This window comes from Squalius cephalus (assembly GCF_949319135.1).
Source record: "Squalius cephalus genome assembly, chromosome: 10".
NCBI classification, from domain to species: Eukaryota; Metazoa; Chordata; class Actinopteri; order Cypriniformes; family Leuciscidae; genus Squalius; species Squalius cephalus.
Window position 1 is genome coordinate 14023162 of NC_137131.1, and position 10770 is coordinate 14033931.

The window sequence follows — 10770 nt, forward strand, 5'->3', positions numbered from 1 at the left end:
TTTGTAACATTACACAGACTGCATTGTTTGTTGACATAAACTCCATATAAATATCTAAGTGTTTATTTATCATATATAAAACAGACAGAATTCTTTACATAACATGTTATGCATTATAAATATCTTATTACATTATGCAAATAATGTATACATTTCATGCAAATTGGTCACACATTTTAACTGTATTTAACAATATATATATATATATATATTTATATAATACTAATATTTATTAAATTTACATTTGAACTATTTTATATTTAACCATTTTTAACATGTCGAAATGGGTAGCTATTAATTAAAAGAGTTTTAATTATATTTTATATATATTAAGTGTTAAAGCTCTCAGCTTTGTTACTGTTATGAAGATTTGGCATGTGTGCAAAAAAATTAAGAGGAAAGGAAGAATAGAGAAACACAACACTTTACAAGTACGAGTACAGCTGCGATGGCTTCACTCTGTTTAACAGGAAAAAACAACCTGAGCTCCACAACAATGGACAGTTTTTCTTATGAGACACAAATGGTCAAGGTGTCCGTGTTTGGCACTTAAATTGCTGTTATTGCTCTTTGCATGAGAGCGTCTGGCAGCATCCGGCATTTAAAACCATTATTTGACTTTCTCTCTCTCTTACAGGCTTTGTCTCCAACCTCACAACAATACATAGTCAAATCACAAAATTTGTCTATTATTAATGCATTTATTATGCATTATAGATCAGACTGTAGAGGGTGGTGATTGCAAGGTCATGGGTTTGAGTCGGGGAAGGCATGAATTGATGAAATGTATACCTTGAATGCAATATGCATGGTCAGAATGATGGGCACCCTTGGTAAATGAACAAAGAAGCCTGTGAAAACAAATCTGCATTGTTAATCCTTTTGATATTTTATTTAAAAATAATCACAAAAATCGAACCTTTCATTGAAGTATAATAATTGAGAATGGGGGAATCACTTTATGAAATAAATATTTTCTCCAATACACTGGCCACAATTAATGGCACCCTTTTATTAAATAATTTTGCCAAGATTACAGCTCTGAGTTTTCTCCTATAATGCCTGATGAGTTTGGAGAACAACTGACTTGAGATCAGAGACCATTCCTCCATACAGAATCTCTCCAGATCCTTCAGATTCCATTGGTGCTCCTCCTCTTCAGTTCACCCCACTCATTTTCTATAGGGTTCAGGTCAGGGGACTAGGAAGGCCATGGCAGAAGCTTTGATTTTGATTTTGATGTTTGTTTTGGATCATTGTCCTGATTGAAGGTCCAACCACGGCCCATTATAAGATTTCTGGCAGAGATTTTTTATCTGTTGGTATTTGATAGAATCCATGATACCATGTATCTGAACAAGATGTCCAGGACCTCCAGCAAAAAAAAAATAAGCCCACAACATATAAGATCCAGCAGTATATTTAACTTTGGACATGAGGTACTTTTTATCCCTGTTTGCACCAAACCCATCTGGTGGGTTTGCTGCCAAAAAGCTAATTTTTTAGTTTTATCTGACGACTAAATATGCTGGATTTTAAAAAATGTTTGGAAAAAAAATATGCTTTCTGACCTCAAGACTCAACTATTTTCTACAGTTCTCCTTTGATCCTTATCTTTGGCCACTCAAACTCTCCTCCTCGCCACACATTAAGACAATATAAATAGACACATTTTCGTAACATTTTCGTAACATTTCCTGTTGATTAGAACTTCAAAATTATTTCCTTGGTGGAATTTTCAATGCTCAACAATCTTTTGCTGCACATCAGAACTATTCTTTGGTTTTACACATTGTGACGGATGATTCAGGGAATTTGGCCTTTGTGTTTCCACATATTTATACTCCTGTGAAGCAGGAAGTCATAGCTGGATAATTTCATGTTCTTAGTCACCCTGGTGTGCTAAAAAATGTAAGTATGAGGGGGAATATCCTACAGAGATATTTTACTCATAAGAATTTCTATGGGTGCCATTAATTGTGGCCAACGTGTTTTGGAGAAAAACATTTATTTCTCCCCACTTTCAATTGGTTTACTTCAATGAACGATAAGATATTTTGTGATTTTTTTTTTTAATGAAAGCTCTAAAGGGATAAACAATCCAGATTTATTTTCACAGCCATCTTTGATCATATACCAAGGGTGTCAATATTTCTGATTATGACTGTAAGTTGCTTTGGATAAAAGCATCTGTCAAACGTATAATGCATGTTTGTTAACCTCTATAATTTTCCCCAAATCAGCCCCAATGTTTTTGAAATTTGACCCGGACATCTCGTGTCCCAGACCTATTGTTTAGCTGGGAAAGCCCATGCATATGATCACTTAGGGGGTCTCACACTCCTCTTTGGCATCTGAAAAACACTCATTTCCTCTGGTAATGGGAGCTGAAAACTCAGTTCCCTAGCTGCAAAAGTGAAGTGAATTGTCCAAATGCTGTGTTAATCAAGTATTTTATCACTTCATTTTATCAAATGTTTTGCTTGGCCATACATTTTGTTTGAACACACACTTCCACTTGTGTGAGCTGTACTTATACCTCACTTCACTTTTGACAATAGACCTTTTTTGCCCCCAAAATTTCACTGAAATTTCACTAATGTGACCGCACTATCATCGCTAAAATGAGCAACACTATTGATTTATCTACAATATATTTCAGTAAAAAATTGGTTGTAGCTTTTCATTCGCGAAGTTACTGTTTTTGTTGTTGGGTACGGCTGTGAAACCGCTACAATGTTATATTTTTATTGACAATATTTCTGCGAAAAAAATATGTGTACTGTACAGTCTTTTGGCTGAACAAGAACAAGCAACGCAGTTTGGAAATTAATATTTTGAATTGATTTTTTTCAATGAATCAGTGGAACAGGTCGGAGCCATGCAGGTTATTATCAGATATATGAATCGATGGTGGATCCAGCGTAAATGACTCACTGATTCAATTGTTTAAATGACAAACTGAATCAATTACTTCCTTGGTACACATGCATTTAAACACATTTTAGATAACTTTTTCTCTCTTTTTTTTTCTTTTTTTTCTTCTGCAGAGTAATTTGTAGATTATTTACCTAAGTATATTACCCAACAGCACATATTTGTTGAAATTTGCAGTGGCCATGTGTATAAAAAAGCTTATCAATTTGAAAACATTACAAGAGGTTTGGCAAATAATATGATATGAGAGGAAACTGTTGCTCTTAGACAGAAAAATGTGCTTCAGAATCGTCCAACTTAAATAAAATCGTAAGTAATACAACAGAGATTCTATTGTCAGTGCAAGATCCTTGCAATAATCATTTCTGGGAATGAAACTACATGCTGGACAACAGGGGACATTCTTATGTATACATACCGCCTCTGTGAGTACTGCTTTGTGCAGTTTTAAAACACCTGTGTTAAATTTACACTCAAACATAAAACTGATGGCAGCGGCATACAGTTCATTCATTAAAATCACCATTAGGACTCTCGTGATTGATTCTGTAATTTTAGCAGCCTATGGGACGTCATTAAGAGGCATTGCGCAGAAGTGATCTTTAAGGACTGACCGGTGCATGCTCACCACTCTACCAGCAGGAACTCAAAAAGAAATTTGTGAGTTCTGGTTCGGACCCAGTGCACGCTGGTTCAGAGGCGAGTGTCCATTACTCGAGCTGTTTTCCAGTGGGTCTCATGGGAACTGGGTGGTGGGCTGAGCAAACACTCAGCAGACAGGAGACCAGCGGTTCTTCCTGTTTCTGCATGCTCACTGTTTGATTCCTGCCAGTTTCCTGGTCACATATCAGCTCCCGCAGCACTGCTTCCTGTCACAGTCTCCACTGACTGTTGCTGCTAAACACTCTCTGTGTCACGCTCATGCACACTTCTTACTCTTCATTGTATCATCTTATGTCTGCACAGAATGACTACTTTATACGATTGATTTGTCTCTCTTTATACTTCATGCTCATGTCTCATGTCCATACTGTGCAGTACATTTCATGTTCTTATGTCTTAATATTAGAATCTAAAATATTAAGACATGATGACGAGGACATGAAATGTTGACTATACATTAAATGTATAACAGAAAGTTGTGAAGTTTGAAGTTGCCTAATAAGTCTAATAGTCTAATAATTAGATAAATTAAACTCACAACTTAAAACTTCACAACTTTCTGTTATACAATGTTTGAATATGGTTCACTTCAAATTTTTAAACAATTTCCCTATTTAGTTTTGTATGTCACTTTGCAACCTGTTAGCTAAAGTGATATAATTTCAGTGGAGAAAACAACAGCACAAACATCAGTAATGAATTTGTAATGCACTATGCAGTTTTTGTATTAGTTTACTTTGACTCACTCTAAAATGTCTGATAAAATTATACAGTTGGTCTCAAAATATCTAAAAATAGGAGTAATGTTAGCCATTCTGTCCTTTTTTCCAAGTTAACATTCAGGATGATTAAATTAAAAACAAAAGCTACACTTTGGGTGACCTGGGTCTTTAAGTCTGAAGTCAAGTCCAGCTTGTGGTCCTCATGGATAAGAGCAACAAAAAAAAAAGGAAAAAAAAAAAAAAAAAGGAATGAATGACCTAACGAATGAAGAACACCAATGCATGCATATTAATTTTAAAAAGAAATACTGCATAAGGCAAGGCAAGGCAAGTTTATTTATATAGCACATTTCATACACTATGGCAAGTGCTTTACAGAAAGGAATTAAAATAATCACAAAATAAAAGCAAGGAAAATTAAAACAGTTATAAAAGAAATTAAAATAGATATATGATACAGTTATAAAATGAATTAAAAGAATAAAATAAATACATAGATAAACTTCTCATCTGGAAAACCACCTGTGTATCATATTTTTCACAACTCCCAGTTTTACTCTGAGATATTCCCATGGTGATTACACTGTGTCTGTGGTGGGAATCTCTCAAGTTCCCAAATTAAGTAATTTATGTCTGTCTCTTACCCAATTCTCAGTGCCATTTGAGTTCAGTTTAGAATCAAAAAGAGGAATACAGTGCAATCAGTCGAACGTACAGTGGATACAGTTATAAAAATAATTACAAGAGTAAAAAGATTATACATAAACTTCTCATCTGGCAAAACACCGGTGTATCATATTTTGCACAGTTGCTTGTTTTACTGTGAGATTTTCCCATGTGGATTGTACTGTGTCTGTGGTGTTCTTTCAACTCGCCCAAAAAATCTATTGGACGTCTCCAATAGACCCGACTGCCCATCAGTCCGCACCCCAAAAACCCATTTGTTCGGAAGCTCTAGGAATGGAATCAATCCAGGCCGCACCCCACAGAACCTTGAGTTTAATCACGTCAAACTCACTACTCCACCACAGACCCAGGCCATCAGCATGGTTTCATCTCTCTTACCCAATTCTCAGTGCCATTGAGTTCAAATCAAAAGGAGGATGCAAAATAAAATACAGTCGGACTGTATCAGTCAGACATACAGTGGCACAGTACTCATTCAGCAAATTCAGGTATTTCTAGCTGATCTATATACATATATCTGAGTGATCTGTTAGGTTTATATTTAGTGAGCATATCTGCAATGTATTTTTGGGTCATAACAGGAATGGCCCCGCTCATCTCTGCCTCTCATTCTAACAAAATGTTTGCAGAATAATACAATTGCTACCCTTTGACAATCCCAAACGTATAGTGGCATTATTCTGTGTGTGTGTGTGTGTGTGTGTGTGTGTGTGTGTGTGTGTGTGTGTGTGTGTGTGTGTGTGTGTGTGTGTGTGTGTGTGTGTGTGTGTGTGTGTGTGTGTGTGTAAAACTGTTGCGGAATAATAGTCTTCTAGGGGTCTCTACAAAACTATACTGACCATATCCTGTTTTGATTATCACTTCCTCACCTTTGATCTGAATTCAGATCTGATCTGACACTGCATTCTGTACTGATTGAGGAAAATGGGTCAGATGTGTTCACCTATCAACCAAACATTTCCAAAATCACAACTTGTACACTCACATCATTTTCAGCTGGGGTCATATCCATTTGTTGATGTTGAACATAATGGAGTCACATTTTGGCTGCCTCTGTGATTTTATGCCAGTGGCAGTCTAAATCGTTCAATTACACATTGTCAGAAACGACAAACACAGCTGTAACAGATCTAACAGCAGCAGATCTAAGCGCCGTGTCTTTCGTTCATCCTCTCCAACGTGCTCTCCAAATTCAGTCTGTGCATTGACCCCTCACTGACCTCCGCTGCCTCTCTCCATGTCATGTTATGGATGGATCTGAATGGCACCGAAAGAGCTGGCTGAGAGCGGGACCCATGGTGAGATGCCCTGCTGTGTGCGGAACATGGATTTCCACTGTATACCACACCCTGGGTCGACATGCATGAGAGGCTAGACTGATGTTTATTGTTCTTAGATAAGGTCTTATATATTAACAATTTAAATGACAATGCTAACCTAAGTAATACTGTATGACCAGCCGGAGTCATAGAGAATTATGAGTTCAAATTCAGAGTTTATGTGCAAATAGAAAATGTGTTGGTAAAAAAAAATGGTAACCTAAAAAAATGTGCTACATGTAAAATCTAAATTTATTGATTTTATTCAAATAAAAATGCTATTTAACATTACTGAAGTATATTAGGTTACACCAACAAAACTAATACTTTAGGATAAGATCAGGTAGAAATAGCTCTGTATAATGTACAGCTTACCACTTTTTACAGTGAACTACCAGTAAAAAGTTTGGGGTTGGTAAGATTTTTTTAATGCTTTAGAAAAAAAAGTATGCATTTATTTATTAAAAAATGAGAGGAAAAAAAAACTATTTTAAATAAATAAATGTAATTTATTCCTGTGATGACAGCTGAATTTTCAGCGACCATTACTCCAGTCTTCAGTGTCACATGATCCTTCAGAAATCATTCTAATTTGCTGCTCAAGAAATTGTCAGTGTCAGTGTTGAAAACAGTTGAGCTGCTTAATATTGAGTGAAAATAAATCAACCCCAGAATTCTTTGATGAACAGAGAATTCAAACGAACAGCATAAATTTGAAACAGAACATTTTTGTAATAATGTAAAAGTCTTATACTATCACGTTTGGTCAATGTAATCCTTGCTAAATGTTAGAAGTAAAAAAATCTACTGACCCCTAACATTTGAACGGTAGTGTATATGTTTTATTTGCATAAATAACCTTTTCTTTTTTAATTTTATGTTAAATTTATATAAGGGATTTATAAGTGCTGTTACAGAAAAGTATAGTAGAGTAGTACTGTAGTACTGTAGAGTTAGAGAATGCTTGATATGGATGCTCAATGGTTATGGAGGTTTACAAGAACGTTGTTTGTGTTAGAGTGAAAGGAAATATGAATTCAGAGAGTAACAGTGGCAGGGTGAAGATGTCTCTGCACACGCAGACTCTTGAGACGAAAGCTGAGGAGCGGATGTGCCCTCTCACCTCTTTTCCCCTTCCTTTGTTTTTTACTCTCTCTCTCTCTCTCTCTCTCTCTCTCTCTCTCTCTCTCTCTCTCTCTCTCTCTTTCTCTTGTACGTACACACTCCACATCCTCCTATTCCAGTTTTCCTATCCTTGACCCTATCTGTTAAAAATCCACTTATCGCCATCACTCTACATCTGGCTGACTAGGTAAAAACAGAAAGACATCTTCTTTCCCTCAAACCACTGTGTTTATTATTTCATGGATATGAATGGTTAACTCATCCATGCCAGATGGAAATTTTTGCATGATTGTTCCATCAGGCCTGTGGTGAATTTGCATGAGCATTTAACCAGACATCACTTCAAGATGTGTGGGAATAGATGACGCATTTTTAAGGAGAGGCTTAATGGTTGATTCTGTCATTTTCGCCCCCGCTATAACAAGAGGACTTCCGACACTGACCTAAGGGTATAATGGAGCACCTATAGCAGTAAGGGTCCCATGGTGAGCTTCCTTAAGAGGGCTAGATGCCCATGAGACCGGCTCCTGTATCGCCAGCTCACACTCTCACACTTCCACATTCAGTGCAGTGCGTGTGGAGTCCTGCCAGCTCTGTTCACAATGGGTGGAAATGGGGATTTAATACAAACTTTCTCACATAGCCACAATGCATCTAATAACACTCACAGCTGTCCCCTCCCTACTCAATAACACTTACGATTTAGTTCTTCTTATGTGTGAGATTCCCACTACTGAACTTGCTTAAAGGGATAATCCACCCAAAAATAAAAGTTCTGCCATTATACACGCCCTCATGTTACTCCAAAATATGTATGGCTTTCTTTCTTCTGTGGAAAAGATTTTGAAGAATGTCGGTTACCATTGACTTATTTTGTATTTTTTGCCCATACAATGGAAGTCAATGGTAACTGAAACGGTTTGGTTAGCAACATATCTTAATTTAAGTTCTGCAGAAGAAAGAAAGTCATACAGGTTTGGAATGCCATGAGGGTGAGTAAATGATGATAGAATGTTCAGTTTTGGGTGGACTATCCCTTTAAAATAAATTATACTTTTATGAAGTTACTGATTATTAGAGGTTTGCTAAAGAATGTATCACTGTTTTTGCTCTTACTTGGGGGTGTTTTGATTTGGTATAGTAAGAAACCACCTAGAAACCACACAGAACACCCTAGCAGGGTCCTAGCAATCTCCAAGTACATTCTAGCAACCACTAGTGTTGTGGTGGAGTTTTGCACAGGAAAACCTTCTGAACACTTAGGTTACATAAAGACTTTTGATTCTTTTACATGTGTACTGGCCACCGGTGTGTGCATTGTCTCTTGACCTCAGGGTGGAAAACGAGGCAGGACAAATGCTTTGAGTCTTTGTCCGCCGACAAGAGAAAATAATCAGCATTCATCATCACTTTAATAAGAACGAGAAGGTATAAAGCAATTACTACTGGACTACAAAAGGTGGCTGGGACAATAGGCGGCAGTCTAGGGGGAGTGTGGAGGTTAATCTAGTCCCTCTAAGTACCTTGTTCTCTTGAGTTTTTCTCTCCACCCTGGCTCCACACAACCACAGAAAATGTTGACACAGTGTCCACTACTTTCCCGTGCTGCTTCCTCATCCAAACACTTCCAGCGCTTTATCAGCCAGTATGTCGAAACAAACACACATACGCCCCAATACAAAAACACACACATTCTAGCCAAGACACAACACTAGGATTCAATGAAACTACAAAAGCAACCATACATATCATATTTTTGCACTTTGTATTGTTCTTTGTACTATTAATATGAATACTGACACTATTACATTCTACCAAAAAAAAAGTGTTCTGTGCATGTAAGTGGCATACATAAATATCTATATTGAATTTATCCAATTTAAACAATGATTATAAAATTTGATGAACAATGTAGAGGTGTCTCGCTTCGGTGAGCAAATTTGCAGGATGTGAGTGTGACCTGCGAATGTGACCTGCTATTTGTGGCTGATATTGTGTACCAAAGGTGACAGTTCACAAAAGCAAGAAGACCTCCGCCTCAGACAGCACTTCTAAAAACAGTAACACATTAGATATGTCTGGTCTAAATCAGCACTAACAAATCAACAACTAAACTCTGTTTTATTATCTGTGTGCAAAAAAAATAATACTTTTTTTATCTGTCCCTTGCTCTTGGAGTGGAAAACAGGAAAGTCAGAACAATGTCAATCTGAGTCAGCTTCAATTGTGTGATTTTATCAAGATACAGACAGAAAACATATGCGCTCATTTCAAAAACCATCCGTCCACAAATTAGCGAAGTGTGCAAAGACGGTGTAAATGGGCCTGTAGACGTGCGGCGGTGGACTTTTCCTCTGCAATTAAACTCGAAATGACTGAACATTTAGACAAAACATACAGTCAGGGATTGTTTCTTGTTTCCTGGCCATGACTGATGTGAGTATTTACAAGATGCCTACAGCAGCATGGAGCTTATTCATTCAGTAGGAAAATATGACCATGACTATGACAGTAATCTCTGTTCTTTATGATGGTTTGGTGCTCTGAGTGACAGGGAATATTAAAACATAAAGGCCTGCATGGTTTCACAGACAGGGTTTAGATTAAGCCAAAATTTTTATATTTTAAAATATATCAGTGCAAGTTAATTTCAGTTAAAACAGCTAAAAAATGCATTTTAGTCTGGGACTTTGTCTGTGAAACCCAGGGTATATATCTAGACTGTACCTCTGCATCATAAGCTGCCTAAAAAGAACAGTTGACAAAGGAAGATCTGAATTTGTCATGTGGTAGATTTTTCCCCAATCGCACCTGGGTTGAACCGAGTGTCCTTGACACCTGAAAATATTATACTCAATTGGAGTTACCTCTGAACGTGCAGGTTGACGCCTATGTGTTGTAAATAAAATGCCTAAGAATTATAGTTACTTGACCGAAATCTAACCACGCCGATGAGTCTAACAAAGAGTCGAATGACGTCTCGCCCCATATCGAACACTATCACTTGGGAATAAGGTCGCTTAACCCTCTCCACACTATCACTTGGTAGTAAGGTCTCTAGTGTTTCGCTAAATAACTTGTTCCACTAACTAACTTGCTGCGCAGCAACAATAATTGACAGACTTCAGACAATGCCTTCGAATATGCTTTAATCATGGCCGGAGGATCTCAGACAAATTTCAGAGAGAATCCCACCCGCAAAAGGAATACAACAGTTTATATATAATAGGAGCATGGCGAAAATGACATGATGTATCCCTACAATTTGATTGGTTCTTCATAGGAAAACCCTTCTGTTATTAGGTAGAAGCAAACTC